Raw genomic sequence first — 10,512 nt, forward strand, 5'->3', positions numbered from 1 at the left:
GAATCAAGAAAGTGCGGTCCAATATCTCGACAAAATATATGAAAGAAGGCCTAAGAAGTGAAAGTGATGCAGTGATACTTTACTTATCTAGTCACAGTACTATAACAAAACACCAGGGTTATTTATGATAATACTCTTGAAGAATGGGGCATCCTTGAAATAAAAACATTGGCTAAAGGAAAAGAAATGGGCCTAACGGTTACTGAATGTATCACCACATTAAAACCAGACTACCTGAAAATTACTGATGGTCAAATCAGCTTAAAAAAAATCATAATTTATTTTATCAAATACAAGGGCAAATGGCAATAACTGGATTGAAATGGTGCAATTTTTAAGTGTATAGTGGCTGTGATTTCCATGTTGAACGCATAGCTTTTGACAAAGTATTTTGGACTTCAGCTATGCTACCGAAGCTAACAAAATTTTATTTACAATACTTTATGGATAGATAAAACATGATGAAATGTGATACCTAAATTCTTATTTTTGGAGGAAATTTTTATATAAATATTTATACCAAGTTCATATGTGATATTTTGTAAAAATAAATCTATATTCATTATATTTATATTTTGTTTACAAAAGGGACATGTGATAAATCTCACATTTATATGCAAATTTAATCAAGTGAAATAAATTGCATACATTTTTATTTCATAAATTCCTGGTGATATTAATTTCTACATCAAATACTGGTTAAATCGAAAATGATTTATCGCCTTTTTTTTCTAGTAATGGATCACCAATGACATTACACAAATAACAGCATATAAGCCAATTTTGTTTAACTTATCATGCATAGAATTCGGAAAAGTGTATTTTAATATACGGAAGCTTTTGACCATTCTAATAACTCGCTCAACGTGAATTCTCACGCTAGCTATTTCCCGAGTTTCATTTTCATCTTCTAAACTAAGCTGGTCCCTCATTCCCATAAATGGTGGTATATTTAATTTGATATTTCTCTTGTTGAGGTCTTCCTAAAAATCCTCGATCAGCCATTACTTCATCATTCTCTTCAAGGAGGTCAAGGATCCCACTCTTCTGCGTGATTTCCTTGTCAGATATGCGACCAAAAGATAATTCCGAGGCAAATGAAATGAAACCATTAGGGGTGCACCCTATCAGTCCCTTGGCAGTGTTGTGTGACTTGTAACTTGAAAAAGTTGCGCTTTGTACCCTATAATCTGATGGAGTTTCTATAAATATCTCGGTGCAATCCAAAAGAATTATCGTAGAGGGATACAACTTTTAAACGAATCAGGCATATATTTATCCACCACTTTACGACTTGGCCATATGGGAACTTGTCGCAGTAGGTTACTTAAATAGTCAATCCAAAATGACCAAATGGAGCTTATGGTTGAAACACTTACTCCAAACCTAAAAGCAATATCCTGTTCTAGCAAGCCTTACCCGTAGATGACTTAGAACCAGGAACAGTTGATTTATAGGGCTAATTATTTGCTTTCTTGCAGTTTTACATTTTCTCAGTGTCTCTTTTTTCACTCTAGATTTGTTTTCATTTTCAAGACCAGATCGAAAAGTATCATAAGCATCTTGATAACCTTTTTCAACAAAGTTGAAAAATGCCATGAATCGTTCCTTGTTCTCAAATCCCGTATAAAAATGTAACGCAAATTCGTTGTCTACAATAGATTCAATATCAAATCGAGTTTTCTTTGAATTTGCCATTTCAGTTTTTAGGTCAAGATCCATTTGAATTAATTTTCCACAAGTTATATCGTAGTTTAGTTGAAGAGCGTCTATATTTTGTTTAAAATTTACTATATTTTCTTCCAAGTTTTTTATTTTCTTCAACTGCTGTTTGATGATAGATTTATTATCAAGAATAACGGATTTGTTTTTTATGTTATAGTTGTGATCTGTCAGTGGTTCCATAGTTGACTTTGTTATAAGCGATGTAATTTTCACTTTGGCACATCGAACCTTTTCAGGGTAATAAATTTGTCTTCCGAGAGATATTTCCTCATTAATATCAGTCCTAAAATACGTTTTAAATGTGGTCTTTCTGGAATATTAAAATCAAACTGGCCATCATCGTTACCTTTAGTAGAATTTGTAGAGTTAGATTTCCATGAAAAATGTAACGGTATATTTTGACTATGGAGCTTCACGCCAGATTTGTCAAAATGACTGCCACAAATTTTGCTAGTAGGTTTGGGAGACCATAATACATCAGGCCTATCTGGCTTTGAGATACTTTCTCTAACACATGCAATCCACTTTTCTTTTTCTCTCGGAGCACTTGGAAAATTATGAAAACTAATAGTGGGTGTTTTTTTTTGAGTTATTTGAACATGATGGCACACAACAGGACGTTCCTCCTCCACCTTTTTTCTTGGATATTGAACTTTTACTAGATTAAAAAACAAAATTAAATAATTAAATTCATTAAATTTTGTTTAAACAAAAGACTCGACCAAAACATACCTATGTAGTATTTTACGTGACTCGTCAACCATAGGCTCAATCTGTGCCACAAAAACTTCCATTTCGTTCCTCGAAGTTTATTTTTACTTATAATTATTTAAATTTTAATTAGGATTACTTTTCTTATCATTTGGGGTTTTTAAAATTAAGATAAGCCTACAAGGCCTAAACGAATCGATAATGTTAACTAGCAGACAACACTTTTGGTTTTCTGCAGCTCAGCTGAATCCGGACCAGCTGGAAAGTTCGCTGCAGCTCGCTTACTGAGGCTTATTTCCAGGCCTCTTCAAAACTCCAATCTAGCAGCCGATACAACTACATAAATCGAGCCCGGAAAAATATGCCGCCGTAGGTCTCTATCGTTTCTGAAATCGTCTATTGCGCACAGGGTGCGCCACCATTACTTTCATATGCGCTCCATTCATTCAAAAGTAAAACACGAAAAAGAGTGGGGGCGAACTTAGAAATTCATCTTAGTTGAAATTTACATTAATAGATGATAAAGTCTAATATTTTTTAAGCACTGGATATCGTTTACAATTTAATCAAAGAGTAATTATACTTGTCTATTAAATACAAAAAAGAACCATATTTTTAAACTATAAAAGGTAAGCGCCTATCGTCATGTTAGTCATTATTTAAGTCAATGTCAGAAGTTGGACGTCTGCCAGTCAGGGTTAAGTGTGTTAAGTTAAACAAAGGTAAAATGGTTTTAAGTATGAACGTTTGAATTGTGTGTGCGCGAATGTTAATGATTGAGAGTCTTAAGTGTGGGTTTGTGTTGAATGACTGTTTTGAGCGACGTTCTGCGAGATAAACTAATAAAGGATGTTTTCGTATTCTTTCTAATTTCAATTTATTGTGGTTTTTGAAATTACTAACTTAATCTGTGATGTTATATTGGGTTTTTAAGGAATCTAAAAGCATACTATCAGCAGTATGCACAGCTGATAGCATATCATACAATAGTAAATGAATATAATTTTTAAAGTCTCGAATTTTTAATGTAACTTTTTTTAACTTCGACAATTAAACTGCAGATAAACAGGTTGTAGTTTTTGATTTTTTGAAGAAGCAGAGTTGGCAACACGGGTGTGGAGTATTTGTTGTCATTTGTGTATTGTATTATTGTGTATTTTGGCAAATATTTTCGAATAAACTTTTTTTAACCTAATTTATTTACAGGATGTTTTGAATTGCTGTGACTGGTAATTTTTTTTTCAGAAACTGCAAGAGATAGAGTTGCGAAATTTTCAGGGTATTATTTCTACTGAGCGATCTCTTTAAATCCTTAATTTCAGAAAAATTGGAATTTTTTGGAGTTTTTGTAAAATAATTGTTTTCACCGGTAGGTGCTAGTAAAATCGTTTCAATGTGAAAGTTGTAAAGTGCTGTCGAAAATATTCAAACAAAATGGGTTTCATTGGAAAATAACACATTTTCACAAAGTTGTGAGCTGATAAAAAAACAAGCTGCCCAAAAACGTTTCAGTAGGCCAACTACGCACAGAGATCAAGCTTTCAATTTGTATTAAATATAAAATCTTTTTGGTTTTCAACTCTTCTCTAACGTTTATTCACACGTCTTATCAACATTTCACCAAATTATTCTCGTGATCAGCGTGCTTTTATGGTCGAGTTATTTTATGATGAAGCCAATCGTAACGCGCATAGGGTAAGTGAATTTTTCACCCTTCAATATCGAGGTAGAAGACCTAGCTACAACACCGTTCTTGGATCTGTTCGTGACTTTCAGACTTACGGAAACGTCAATCCCAGATTTCGTGGAGCAGATCGCCAAAACATCATTATGGAAGACACCGTTCTAGACTATTTTGTTGCGTATCCTCGAGCAAGCGACGATCTCGGATTATCGACAAAATACGTGTGGACCACTCTTCACAATCACAATTTCCATCCGTATTGAACGACCCTCCACCAAGCTGAGCACGAAGGAGATATGGAATAATAAAATTAAAAAATTATCTCTATGGAACGTAGATTTGATTTCTGCAACTGGCTAATAACCATGTCTGATGAGAACCAAAATTTCATCAATCAAATGCTGGTGACCGATTAATTTTCCTTCGGGAGAGATTGGCTTTTCCACCATCACAACACCCACATGTGGTGTGACGAAAATCCTAACTGGGGTTTCCCTCACCATCATCAACAACAACTCCGACTGAATATTTGGGCGGGTTTGCTCGGGGATCGAGTGCTTGGCGCATTTTAATGGACAACGCTTCTTGGCGCTTTTGCAGAAATAAATAGCAGACGCTTTAGAAGATATTCCTTTGGAAGCTTACAGACAGATGTGGTACCAACATGACGGCGCACCACCATACGTACCTAGATGTGTAGTGGAGAATCTTAACAACTAGTTCCCTCAGCTTTGGGTTGGCAGGAACGGTCACGTTCGATGGCATGCGAGGTCTCCGGACCTAACTCCGATGGGCTTTTTCTATGGGGATTCATCAAAGCACAAGTGAACGTGACGCCCGTTGAGGACACTGAAGATTTCCGTCACCAAATCATTGCAGCCTTCGAACTTGTCACTCCTGATATGATCAGACGCTCGTTTCAAAAGATGATTCGACTAAAATGTTGAATTTAATCTTTCAAACATTTCTTTCATTTACAAAAATGCGAAGGCTATTGGCCCATCTGGACAGCTTCGTTTTTTCATCAGCTCATAATTATCTTCGGCAGCAAGGCTAGGTACGCCTGCCCGTTCATACAAATATATCATACCGTGATATAGTGGTCTTTTCCAATGAAACCAATTTCTTTGAAAATTTAAGACCGCACTCTACAACTTTCTCATTGAAACGTTTTTTCTAACACCTACCGATGAAAACTTATTATTTACAAAACCCCAAAATTATTTCCGATTTTTCGGAAATTTAGTATTTAAAGCGATCCCACACTAGAAATAATACCCTGAAAATTTCACAACTCTATATCTTTCATATTCGGAAAAATAAATCAGAGCAATTCAAAACATCATGTATATTTCCCATATAGATAAGACTTTAGGAAAATATTTCAACATGAAAATGGGAAAACCCTATACGGCATGTAAAAACAGTAAATGAGTACATGAACCTAGATAACAGCCGTAATAATACGTTCCATAACCTCTAGTAAGATCATTCTGAGCCTGTCTCTCACACGGTTGGAAGAAAACTTCGGAATTGTAGCAAATTAAAATCTCGAAGACTTTTGAAAGTGAGTAGCTGTGAGCTATTACTTTACTTTAACCGTAGCGCAAAATTTTTAATAATTTTACTCAACATATAGAAATCTGTCGGAAAATGTCTGGTTTTATCGAGGGGAATTTCTTTAGAGCGAATGAAGAATGCATGAATTGATAGCCATATGTAATAATAATAAATGAGATTGATTTTAATATGTAATAATAATAAATGAGATTGATTTTAATATGTAATAATAATAAATGACATTGATATAAATATGTATTAATAATAAATGACATTGATATCAACATTTAATAATAATAATAGCATTGATCTTAATATGTAATAAAAATAAAAGACATGGATATTAATATATAATAATTATAAATGACATGGATTTAAATGTTTTAATAATAAATGAAATTAATCTTAATATGTATTAATAATAAATGACATTGATCTTTATATGTATTAACAATTGATATTGATCTAAATATGTTTGAATAATAAATGATATTATTTATTACTACACATTAATATCAATATGTGCCCATGTGAAGTTGCATTTTAATCAGAATAAACATCATTTTCTTATTCTAATAATAATATTTTTCCATTCGTTATACTTTTAAAGGAGATTCAATTACTCAATTTCTTGAAAAATCAAATGTTTGAGAATCAAATTTTAAATTATAATTAAATGTTATGATTAAATGGTATAAAAAATATTAAATATATCAGGTTAGTAAAAATATATTTGAATCAGTTTTTTAGAAATAAATCCTAATGCTCTATTGCTTTTCTATACGATTTAAAAATACAAAATAGGTTAAAAAACAACAGTAACACGACTAAAACGTATGTTTATCTCTCATCGCGTAATCTCAAAGTGGTAAATTAATAATAATAATCAGCTAGGCTAATACCCAAGGCACCACCCTAGGCCTAAGTCAAAATAATAATTAACAAAATAGAAATTTAGATAAGCTTTTGTAAATGTTGTAAAGGATTGTTTAGAATAAATACGAATGAGCTAATGAGCGGGCTTTGAATTTTGTTTATTTAATATACACGTTGGTGCGAGAATAGAAACTATATATGCATCATAGCGCCTATTGTTTGTTTGAATTTCCCAAAAAGACTGCAAAAGGTTGAAATTCTAATTATTTTGAGAGATATGCATCCAAATAAATTTTTACGATTCAGAAAATTCCCATGATTAAGGAAATATATGAAAGATAATATAATTTTTACTTAAATATGATGTTTCATTAATATCGTTGACTTATAACAATTGACGACTAAATAAGTTTTGGAAATAAAGCATGAGGGACAAATAATGGTATTTTCTTAGGAAAAATTTGTTTTAGAATGTTATATTACTTAAAAATATTGTCTCAGCTACTTGCACTGTTGAAAATGGTTATTAGTCTTTAAAAAACACATTCGTCGCTGATCATTATGAATTGATTTATTAAGTAATATTTTTATTATAGAAGAAGCAGTTCTTTTAAAATAAGATAAATGTATACATTAGCGTTAGTTTAAAAAGGAATTTAACTGTATTTATATCATTAGAATAAATTATCCCTGTGAAACATCAGTGAATAAAGCTTAGAAAGAAAACTGCAACCATTCTAAGAATATTTGGGCTATTATAAAGATTTTTATTTCGGATAATCGTGGGTGTGCTTCTTTTTATATCCGTTTATGAAAACCAAATTTCGGTTTCAAAGAATTTTTTCATTTATGTTGGGTTAATATTAAAATATTTTTAAACATTTCTTAAGATAATTTTAAATACATTTACTCTTAATCTTATTATAAATAATAAGTATCTTAGCTAATTTTAAAATATAATAATACACTTACTTATGTTATTCATTATTTTTTATAAAATATTTTCCGCTCTACCATAATTTTAGTTCATACAACACGCAATACTGGCTCGAAAATAGAAAAATAATGGCTTTCAATAGATCTAATGAAATGTTCGTGTAATAAATGGTTTTCTATTAATGACTTAGAATAAAGTAAACAGCTTAGGAAATATATATATATTATTATATATATATTATATTATAATATTATATTAACTCTAACGTGGAAAGCCACTCGGAGATTAAATATTTATGGGTTACACAAATGCGGTCAACAAAGATATAATAACAAACGATAAGTTATAGTTTATTATTCTATTAGCATAATTCAAAATACTAAGAAAACAAACTAGTTTTCCAAACAGATAATAAAGAGTTATTAAATTGTCTCTCGAAACGAATGGCAAAATTTTAAATTATTCAGTTTATTTGACAAGTTTGATTTTTTGATAAAAATAAGGTTTGCTGCTGTAGATCCAAATAACGTTTATCGAAAAAGAATGATCTTATTCCTATGCAGATTAATCTTACATTATTTGTGGTGAAGCATTAATTTTCAAGGGGGAGTGGCCAATAGTGTTAATTGCTCCTTAAAATTTGTTCTTTTACTAGGTCACACCCATCAGATAGTATTTGATTAAAATACGTAGCCGGGTCATTCCAGGACAGATTTTCCCACTTGTTCACCCGACCATCGCCAAATTTCGTGAAAACTTGCATTTGGGGTTATTTTGCCCGTGGAAGTCGATTCTGAAATTTTCGGGACGATTGGTTGAGCGGTTGCTGAGATACAGTGTAGTAACATTTTTGAAAATGACATTGAACCCTACCATTAACCATTTTTTATCTCAGCTTCTACTTAAACCAAAATTTCGTCTATATATCTGCGATACCAAGATTTAAGAAGAATGAGTACCTGGCTAAAATCCTCAAAGTCAAGGGTCGCTCCTCTTTAGGGCGTGTTACTTGGGTCCTAATGAGTCATACATGTCATATGAACATGGGTGCTAAAAAGCTTTGTTTCAGAGTTTTAGGCCCACAAAAACCCGATCCAAAAAAATAAAGTTCGGTAACTACCGATTGTTTCCATTTATTTTTTTGTGTCTTTTAACAGTGAAACGATAAACCCAATCGCAAAGGCCAAACATTATTTATTGAACTAGCAGAAGTGTGCTAAATTCCACAATGATTTTAGTAACGCCAAAATCCATTATTTTAAAGATTTGAGTTTAATTGAAACTGTTAAACATGGTCAGAAGTTTGGCAAATAATCGAATGCGAATTAAAAAAATATTTCCCGATGGATGCTGGGTAAGTGCTACTTATATTGGAAAGCTAACAGGAGCGAAATACCAGTGTTAAGGACACATAATGGTACTTTTACTGTTAAAGGCAGGGAATGGTTCTTGTTAGTGTTGAATAAGCGAAATGGTTCTTTCAAATGTTTACAATTATTACATTTAGTAATCATTTGTCATATATAGATTTGATTTTTCAGGGTCATTAGTCCTACGATGGATGTTTTTTAAACAATCAACAAAAATGTTAATTACTAAGAATCGAAGTTACAAATACAAATATCTGTTTTATTAAAAACATTACAATAGTTGTTAAAAATGGCAAACCTGCGGCTCTAATAATGGTACGAGCTCGTAGAACAAACGGTTTCAAATTTTCCAACCTCGTTGCAGATAGTTTCACAGCTATCAATTAAGCGTTGTCGCAGGTCATCAACGTCCCTGATTTTTTTAATTTTTAAAATAAAACATAAATTGGCATATTTAAATTCTATACTAAAAACAGTTATGTCTATTTTTCCAAACTTCATCTAAGTGTACTTAAACCCATTGTATCACTTTGGACAATTAATACTCCAGTCTATTAATGACATAAGTTTAAATCATTATAATTAGAAGTTTCATTTATATCAAGAAATACCTCTGCGTATTGTTCCATACCAGAGTGACTAAGAAAAATCATACCTCCTAGGGTAGGAATCGAACCTACGACCTTTGGGTTACCGTCCCAACGCCACTACCATTGGACTACCGAGGCCACGAATAATCAGGCCTCGGACATCCAATTTAAGAATGACTCGATCTGGTTCACATTATTGACGGGATACATTTAACCTGTTATTGACGGTGCCGTAGCATTTTTACGTCAACTGATTTATAACAGGACCTTGATAGCCTGTAGTCATACAATGATAATTTATTTTTTATAATTACGCAGGAATTAATATAATTCTCATTAAAACATTATAGTTTACCCCTTAAAAACCAATGATTACTAAATGGAAGAAATTGAATCATTCGCAAGTACCATTTCGCGTATCGAACCCCAACTATTACCATTCAGTGACTTTTCCTTAACATTCGTATTTCGCTTTTGTGCGCTTTCTAAAATAGAAGCACAGTCCTAGCATCAATCCCAGAAAATACTTTGAATTGCGATTCGCCTCGTTCAAGTTGCTTATTTACAAAATATCTGAGCATGATTAACCCTTTCGATTAATAAACTATAACTTAAACGTTTTAAACGATGAATTAAAACAAAAGGTTGTTTAAAGCCGTTGAATTTCTAAACGGTTTGTGTATTAAGTCAATAAACGAATCAATACTGAATATTGGATGGTGTGGTACATGTGTATGAAATTAGAAATTAGAAAAACTCGTTAAGTAACTTTAACATAGTATCCGTAAAAGATAAACCACTTTAACAAAGCTGTTTTTTGTTCAGAACAAGAAATGTCTCAAAATATACGATACTGCCTCACAGAAGTAAGTTATTTTTAAAGATTTGTTAAGGAATTACTCTTTCATTTATTTACGTAAATTTAAACAGGATTTCTTAGAAACGATATCTTCTAACTATTGAAAATGTGTTTTTAATTCGTAAGGCACATTTTTGCTTTTGCAGATGCAGACAATTACAGGGTTCTTCCGTGAAGTATGTCGTCGAGATTACGCATAC

The 10,512-nt window shown here is 32.1% G+C and overlaps 1 pseudogene; it reads right to left on the bottom strand.

Annotated features, from left to right (window-relative positions):
• Positions 1-731: 731 nt before the first annotated feature.
• LOC149945217 (uncharacterized) lies at positions 732-1,698 on the bottom strand (annotated as a pseudogene).
• Positions 1,699-10,512: the final 8,814 nt, after the last annotated feature.

Source organism: Leiobunum rupestre, chromosome 5, assembly GCF_980474605.1.
Source record: "Leiobunum rupestre chromosome 5, qqLeiRupe1.1.hap1, whole genome shotgun sequence".
Lineage (NCBI taxonomy): Eukaryota > Metazoa > Arthropoda > Arachnida > Opiliones > Sclerosomatidae > Leiobunum > Leiobunum rupestre.